The 8684-nt window shown below is 48.0% G+C and overlaps 5 non-coding genes across 5 annotated transcripts; all 5 read right to left on the bottom strand.

Annotated features, from left to right (window-relative positions):
* Positions 1 to 4477: 4477 nt before the first annotated feature.
* On the bottom strand, positions 4478 to 4549 carry TRNAW-CCA (transfer RNA tryptophan (anticodon CCA)). Its single transcript has one exon. It is a non-coding gene; the product is annotated as a tRNA-Trp (tRNA).
* Positions 4550 to 5731: 1182 nt separating this feature from the next.
* TRNAW-CCA (transfer RNA tryptophan (anticodon CCA)) lies at positions 5732 to 5803 on the bottom strand. Its single transcript has one exon. It is a non-coding gene; the product is annotated as a tRNA-Trp (tRNA).
* A 909-nt stretch (positions 5804 to 6712) lies between these two features.
* TRNAW-CCA (transfer RNA tryptophan (anticodon CCA)) lies at positions 6713 to 6784 on the bottom strand. The gene has a single exon. It is a non-coding gene; the product is annotated as a tRNA-Trp (tRNA).
* An 802-nt stretch (positions 6785 to 7586) lies between these two features.
* On the bottom strand, positions 7587 to 7658 carry TRNAW-CCA (transfer RNA tryptophan (anticodon CCA)). Its single transcript has one exon. It is a non-coding gene; the product is annotated as a tRNA-Trp (tRNA).
* Positions 7659 to 8539: 881 nt separating this feature from the next.
* On the bottom strand, positions 8540 to 8611 carry TRNAW-CCA (transfer RNA tryptophan (anticodon CCA)). Its single transcript has one exon. It is a non-coding gene; the product is annotated as a tRNA-Trp (tRNA).
* Positions 8612 to 8684: the final 73 nt, after the last annotated feature.

Below are 8684 nucleotides of genomic sequence, written 5' to 3'. Positions count from 1 at the left end.
CCTTTGACTCCATTAAAACGGTCGATGGACAACTTTGTGATACGTTTAAACAAGCGTGCCAAGGTTTGGACCTTCTGGAAAGCGAACATCATTTGCACCAGGCCATGCGAGAAGCAGTAGACTGTCGAGGACCGTCAAAAATACGCGATCTATTCGCTATTATTTTGACTACGTATACTCCAGCTAATGCGAGGGACCTGTGGGATGCTTACAAACATCACATGGCTGAAGACATTCTGTTTCGCTTTCAAAATGAGTCCAACGACCAAGGACTTGAATTGTCCGATGCTATGACTAATGAGGCTTTGATCTTGATTGAGAACATCACTTTGTCTATGGCGGGCCGACCGTTGGACCACTTTGGTCTGGATCCACCTCGACGAGACCTTGGAGTGCCCCTTTGTGCTGAAATTGTTCGGGAGCAGAACTACGATACTATTGCTCTCTCATGTTTAGTGGACCACAATCTGCCTCTATTGCAGAATGTGCCTGCGCAACATACGGCATATGTATCATTGATAGAAAAGATCTACTCCGGACAAGGTTCCGTCACCTTCCTCGACGCATCTGCTGGCACTGGGAAGACGTTCCTCATCAACACCATAGTAGCCTCTGTCCGGTGCAAAGGAGATATTGCGTTAGCAACAGCTTCTTCTGGCATTGCTGCTACTCTTATGGATGGGGGACGCACAGCTCATTCCACATTCAAGCTACCTCTGAATTTGACACGTGAAGATGCCACTTGCAATATCTCCAACCAAAGTGGTACTGCCAAATTGTTACGTGCTTGCAAAGTCATTGTTTGGGATGAATGTACCATGGCACACAAAAGAGCTGTAGAACTCCTCGATGAGACTTTACGCGATATACGCGAACACGGTCAAGTCATGGGAGGAGTCTGTGTCATTTTATCAGGGGACTTTCGTCAGACCCTGCCTATCATTACCCGGGGAACCATGGCGGATGAGGTCCATGCGTGCTTGAAGAAAAGCCGGCTTTGGACCCAGGTCGATAAGCTAAAGTTGACTACTAACATGCGCCTATTGACCAGTGGCGATGTGTCGGCTCAACGTTTTGCCGACACATTACTCCACATTGGGAATGGGACTATGCAGCCAATCCATAACGATGACGTTGCACTCCCTATCGACTTTAGTCATATGTTGTCGTCTCCTAGCGACTTAAAAGACAAAGTCTATCCTGATATCGCCACCAAACCTATGGGAGATGAATTGTGCACTTGGCTATGTGCACGAGCTATACTGTCACCCCGGAACGATGATGTCAATGCAATCAATGCTCATATTTTGGGGTTGCTGCCACAGCCTGCTGTGACGTACAAGTCGTTCAACAAGACACTTGAAAATGACGATGCAGTACGCTTTCCCACTGAATTTCTTGACTCTCAAGAATTGCCAGGCACGCCTCAACATAAACTGGAGCTGAAAGTTGGTGCACCTATACTTTTGTTGCGAAACCTCAATGCTCCAAAACTCTGCAATGGTACAAGACTTTGTGTCAAGTCTTTGTTTCCTAACTTAATTGAAGCACTATGGGAACCTCATTTGCCAGTAAAAATATGATAATTGGTTCTTTACCCTTCTATCTGTCAACAAAACTGACACCTTTTTACAAGGAGTCATGTTTGCATAGACCGCAATACCTGCAGTCATAATACAAACAAAAGAACATAACTCTGATAATGTGCACTGTCCTTAAAGTTGATTGATCCACACCCGAGACAGCTTTCCTTAGAGCCTTTTGGCGTCATCTGGTCCAACCCATATGAGACTAGGCTCTAAGGAAAGCTGTCTCGGGTGTGGATCAATCAACTTTAAGGACAGTGCACATTATCAGAGTTATGTTCTTTTGTTTGTATTATGACTGCAGGTATTGCGGTCTATGCAAACATGACTCCTTGTAAAAAGGTGTCAGTTTTGTTGCCAGATAGAAGGGTAAAGAACCAATTATCATTTTAATTGAAGCAGTTGTGTTGACTGGCAGTCACAAAGGGGTTGAAGTGCTATTGCCACGGATCCCCATTATTGCCGAAGATGTCCCATTTCCCTTCAAGCGAACGCAATTCCCCATTAGTTTGGCTTATGCAATGACCATTAACAAATCTCAAGGTCAAACATTGCTAATTGCTGGGATCAATCTGTAATGTAGTAACTCGGCGGGAGACGACTTCACGGGTAGCACACTCTTTATTTCACCAACTTCGTTTCACAGGTGACTAACACCCACTGTAGTTACTCGGGTGACTAACACCCACTTGGTTACTCGGGTGACTAACACCCACTTGGTTACTCGGGTGACTAACACCCACTTAGTTACTCGGGTGACTAACACCCACTTAGTTACTCGGGTGACTAACACCCACTCAGCTACTCGGGTGACTAACACCCACTGAGCTGCCCGGGTGACCAACACCCACTTAGCTACTCGGGTGATTAACACCCACTGAGCTACTCGGGTGACCAACACCCACTTAGCTACTCGGGTGACTAACACCCACTGAGCTACTCGGGTGACCAACACCCACTTAGCTACTCGAACACGGCCCCGTAGCCTCTCGGAACACACCCAGCCGGGGTGTTCCTCTCGACTCTGGGTCCCACAGTCCCGACCCACATGGGCGTCGGACCACGGGTCCCACAGTCTCGCCTCCGAGCCACACAGGGCCCCGGTCCCAACAAGGACAGCGGGACTAGGGGTCTCAGGGCACTACCTCTTCCCTCCGTCTTCGATCTTCAACTGGTTAACAACAACCTCGAGTGCTCTCGCGCGTCACCCTTTATACACTCCCTGCGGACGTCGCTGAGAGCACTCATCCCATTTGACCAATCACCGGGCGCTGGCTACGATCCTGTTTTCCCACAGTGTCAGCGCGCCCCACCACTCACGCCGCGCCGCCCCGTGATCTCTCACTCCCGGCGCGCGCGTCCACACCACGCCCACAACGCGTGCCCAACCCCGCACCCCGTGCCGCCCCGTGATCCATCACTGTCGGCGCACGTCAACACCACCACTACAAATCTACAAACGGCTTGCTTTGCCCACGGCCAACTATACGTGGCCTGCTCTCGCGTCGGATCCGCCAAAAACGTATTTGTTTACGCACCTGGCGGTGTGACAAAAAACATTGTGTACCCACAAGTTCTCATTGATTAGTTTTTAAACTTCCCTAATAAATTATCTTTAAACACTTCACTTAAACACACTCTTTACTTACCTATTTCTAACACTCCTTAATAAATTATTCTATACACTTTTACATCTTTCTCTGTCCCCACTTATGTACCCGCCACAAGCGGAACGCGTCCTCATGCAAACCTCAAAATACAAAGCCTCCAACTCAGACAACACGTGAGGACCCGTGCAACGCCGGGTTTTACTGCTAATTGCCAAAGTTGTCAATATGTGTGTCTGTTCAACATGTTAACCGTATTTCCCGACATGCAACAAACAGCTAATTTCTCATGGGGGTACTTTGCAGACTGTACACCATGCAAACATTCTCAAAATACACTTTTTTTAGGGGAGGGGGTGAGCTCAATAATGCATATATTTTTGCACAACAATTGAGCTGTGACGTCAAATCTCTCATGTGACCCGCGCATGTGTCAGCGTAACGCATTGGAGTGTCGTGGTTAGCGCGCCGCGCTACGAACCCGGCGACCCGAGTTCCATTCCCGCTCACGGCCACCACCGGTGACGATTATTTGAACCGGTCGTGGGCCTCCCCGACTGATGTGGCGTATGGACATCGCCACTGGGGAGACAAAGGCGGTCGGCCATGGTGGATCCAAGTCCCGGGCGAAGCCGGGTAGTACAGCTAGTTAGTAGATAAAATAGTGAATGTGTGAGTGGGTGGGTGAGTTAGAGAGTGAGTAGGTGGACGGATAAGTGAGTGTGGGTTTGAATGGGTAAGTCTGTGGGTGAGTTACTGAGTGGCTTGGCAAATGAACGTGTAAACAGACCCCAACCTTGAACTGAGAAATGCGGGAAAACGGAACACGCTGCGACTTCTGGCTGCCGCCGTGCGGTTTGAACGTCTGCGCGTGACCATTGGTGTATTCGTTATGACGTTTTCACCAGAACTGACGACCATTCATTCTCTTTGGTTCTTTCGGTAAAGTCATGTAGAAAGAAATTTAAATATATCATAATAAAATACGACGTTTTGATTGCAACACAACGTGATGGTTGCTTGTTTTGCAATCGAAACGTCGTATTTTATTATTATATAATTTAATTTCATTATACGTGACTTTACCGAAAGAACCAAAGAGTAATTCCTGCAGTCACAAAAACTTAGAATCTAGTTTGGACCATTCCTTCCTTTTCGCGTCGATAAAATAAACAAGAGAGTTAAATATATTAATTTTCCTGAAGTTCACTGGCAAAGTATCCATGGCAGAAGCAACAGCAGAGAAGCAGGGAGGCAAATGTCAAAAACACTTCAGCCAGTTCCTGACCTCGACGTGATTTGAACACGCAACCTTCTGATCTGGAGTCAGACGCGCTACCGTTGCGCCACGAGGTCCCCTCTATAGTGTAGGGGGCCTGATGCGCTAAATATAAACAAGGTGGATATCGACTATTGATTGCGCAATAGGGAGATGCCGACAATCGACAACTTTTCCACTATCAGCCAAACCCAGTCAGCCTATGTGAGTGAGCAGATGGGTGGACGAGTGAGTGGGTGGGTGAGTGGGTGAGTGAGTGGGTGGGTGAATGACTGGATGGTGGGTGAGTGGGTGATTGAGTGGGTGAATTACTGGTCGGGTGGGTGAGTGGGTGAATGAGTGGGTGAATAACTGGATGATGGGTGAGTGGGTGATTGAGTGGGTAAATTACTGGTCGGGTGGGTGAGTGGCTGAATGAGTAGGTGAATGACTGGATGATGGGTGAGGGGGTGATTGAGTGGGTGAATTACTGGATGAATGGGTGAGTGGGTGAATGAGTGGGTGAATAACTGGATGGGTGGGTGAGAGAGTGATTGAGTGGATGAATTACTGGATGGATGGGTGAGTGGGTGAGTGGGTGGCTGAATGACTGGATGGTGGGTGAGTTGGTGGTGAGTTATTTGGCAAAGAGATCAAATAATCAATGAGTGAATGCGTGAGTGGGTGGGTGAGTGAATGAGTCGAGCGGTTGCCACCTTTTCCACTGGCCACCAAACCCGGACACATTTTTCAGTCAGCCAAGGTTAGTGACCGAGTCACTGGGTGGCTGAATTAGGGAGTGGATGACTAAACGGGTTAGTGGGTAAGTCAGTGGGTGAGTGTGTTACTGAGTGACTTGCAAAATTAATTAGTATTTGCGTGGGTGAATTAGTGTATGAAATGGTGAATGTGTGAGTGGGTGGATGAGTGATTAGGTGGGCGGATAAGCGAGTGGGGGATTGAATGGGTAAGTCGGTGGGTGAGTGAGTTACTGAGTGGCTTCGCAAATAAATGAGTGAACAGGACCCAACCTTGAACTGAGAAACGACCGCAAATGTAACACGCTGAGACCGTGGGCTGCTGCCCTGCTGATGACCATTCCTTCCCTTTAATGTCGATTAAAAAAAACATGATGATTAAAAAAGAGATTGAGTGATGTAGCACAGGAGGATGTGTTAAAATATATTAGTTTACCTGAAGTTCACTGGCAAAGTATCCATGGCAGAAGAAACAGCAGAGTAGCAGGGAGGCGAATATCAAAAAACACTTCAACCAGTTCCTGACCTCGACGTGATTTGAACACGCAACCTTCTGATCTGGAGTCAGACGCGCTACCGTTGCGCCACGAGGCCCCTTCTGCAGTTTGGGGGCCTGACGCGCTAAATATAAACAACAAGGTGGATATCGACTATTGATTGCGCAATCGGGCGATGCCGACAATCGCCAACGTTTCCACTATCGGCCAAACCTAGTCAGCCTATGTGAGTGAGAGGATGGGTAGACGGGTGAGTGGGTGAACGAGTGGGTGGGCGAGTGGGTGGGTGAGTGGGTGAATGAGTGGGTGATTGACTGGATGGGTGGGTGAGTTGGTGGGTGAGTGATTTGGCAAAGAGATCAGATAATTAATGAGTGAATGCGTGCGTGGGTGGGTGAGTGAATGAGTCGAGGGGTTGCAACCTTTTCTACTGGTCACCACCCCGGACACATTTTTCAGTCAGCCAAGGTTAATGACCAAGTCACTGGGTGGCTGAATTAGGGAGTGGATGAGTAAGCACTTTAGTGGGTAAGTCAGTGGGTGAGTGAGATACTGAGTGACTTGGTAAATTAATCAGTAAATGCGTGTGCGAATTAGTAGATAAAATGGTGAATGTGTGAGTGGGTGGGTGAGTTAGTGAGTGAGTAGGCCGGCGGATAAGCAAGTGGGGGAATGAATGGGTAAGTCGGCGGGTGAGTGAGTTACTGAGTGGCTTGCCAAATGAATGAGTGAACAGGAAACTACCTTGAACTAAGAAACGAGGGCAAACGTAACACGCTGCGACCTAGGGCTGCCGCCGTGCGGTTTGAACGTCTGCGCGTGACAATTGGTGTATTCGTTACGAAACTTTCACTAGAACTGATGACCATTCCTTCCCTTCAGTGTCGATAAAAAATGATGATTAAAATATATTAATTTTCCTGAAGTTCACTGGCAAAGTATCCATGGCAGAAGCAACAGGAGAGAAGCAGGGAGGCGAATGTCAAAAAACAATTATGCAAGTTCCTGACCTCGACGTGATTTGAACACGCAACCTTCTGATCTGGAGTCAGACGCGCTACCGTTGCGCCACGAAGTCCCCGCTGAAGTTTAGGGGCCTGACCCGCTAAATATAAACAACAAGGTGGATATCGACGATTGATTGCGCAATAGGGCGATGCCGACAATCGCCATCTTTTCCACTATCAGCCAAACCCAGTCAGCCTCTGTGAGAGAGGTGAGTGGATGTGTAATTGGGTGAGTGAGTGAGTGGGTGGGTGAGTGGGTGAATGAGTGGGTGATTGATTGGTTGAATGACTGGATGGCGGGGTGAGTTGGTGGGTGAGTGATTTGGCAAAGAGATCAGATAATCAATGAGTGAATGCTTCAGTGGGTGGGTGAGTGAACAAGTCGATGGGTTGCCACCTTTTCCACTGGTCACCAAACCCGGATCCATTTTTCATTCAGTTAAGGTTCGTGTCCGAGTCACTGGGTGGCTGAATTAGGGAGTGGATGAGTAAGCGGGTTAGTGGGTAAGTCGGTGGGTGAGTGAGTTACTGAGTGGCTTGGCAAATGAATGAGTGAACAGGAACCAACCTTGAACTGAGAAACGACGGCAAATGTAACACGCTGAGACCGTGGGCTGCTGCCCTGCGGTTTTAATGTCTGCGTGTGACAATTGTTGTATTCGTTACAAATTTTCACCAAAACTGATGACCATTCCTTCCCTTTAATGTCGATTAAAAAAAACATGATAATTAAAAAAGAGATTGAGTGATGTAGCACAGGAGGTTGTGTTAAAATATATTAGTTTTCCTGAAGTTCACTGGCAAAGTATCCATGGCAGAAGAAACAGCAGAGTAACAGGGAGGCGAATATCAAAAAACATTTCAACCAGTTCCTGACCTCGACGTGATTTGAACACGCAACCTTCTGATCTGGAGTCAGACGCGCTACCGTTGCGCCACGAGGTCCCTTCTGCAGTTTGGGGGCCTGACGCGCTAAATATAAACAACAAGGTGGATATCGACTATTGATTGCGCAATCGGGCGATGCCGACAATCGCCAACGTTTCCACTATCGGCCAAACCTAGTCAGCCTATGTGAGTGAGAGGATGGGTAGACGGGTGAGTGGGTGAACGAGTGGGTGGGCGAGTGGGTGGGTGAGTGGGTGGGTGAGTTGGTGGGTGAGTGATTTGGCAAAGAGATCAGATAATTAATGAGTGAATGCGTGCGTGGGTGGATGAGTGAATTAGTCGAGGGGTTGCAACCTTTTCTACTGTTCACCACCCCGGACACATTTTTCAGTCAGCCAAGGTTAATGACCAAGTCACTGGGTGGCTGAATTAGGGAGTGGATGAGTAAGCACTTTAGTGGGTAAGTCAGTGGGTGAGTGAGTTACTGCGTGACTTGGTAAATTAATCAGTAAATGCGTGTGTGAATTAGTAGATAAAATGGTGAATGTGTGAGTGGGTGGGTGAGTTAGTGAGTGAGTAGGTCGGCGGATAAGCAAGTGGGGGATTGAATTGGTAAGTCGGCGGGTGAGTGAGTTACTGAGTGGCTTGCCAAATGAATGAGTGAACAGGAAACTACCTTGAACTAAGAAACGAGGGCAAACGTAACACGCTGCGACCTAGGGCTGCCGCCGTGCGGTTTGAACGTCTGCGCGTGACAATTGGTGTATTCGTTACGAAACTTTCACTAGAACTGATGACCATTCCTTCCCTTCAGTGTCGATAAAAAATGATAATTAAAATATATTAATTTTCCTGAAGTTCACTGGCAAAGTATCCATGGCAGAAGCAACAGGAGAGAAGCAGGGAGGCGAATGTCAAAAAAGAATTCTGCAAGTTCCTGACCTCGACGTGATTTGAACACGCAACCTTCTGATCTGGAGTCAGACGCGCTACCGTTGCGCCACGAAGTCCCCGCTGAAGTTTAGGGGCCTGACCCGCTAAATATAAACAACAAGGTGGATATCGACGATTGATTGCGCAATA

Source organism: Lampetra planeri, chromosome 38 (genome assembly GCF_965212315.1).
Source record: "Lampetra planeri chromosome 38, kcLamPlan1.2.h2, whole genome shotgun sequence".
In the NCBI taxonomy this organism is placed as follows: domain Eukaryota; kingdom Metazoa; phylum Chordata; class Hyperoartia; order Petromyzontiformes; family Petromyzontidae; genus Lampetra; species Lampetra planeri.
The sequence above is the reverse complement of the archived record's forward strand: the minus strand, read 5'-3'. Positions and strand labels throughout refer to the sequence as shown.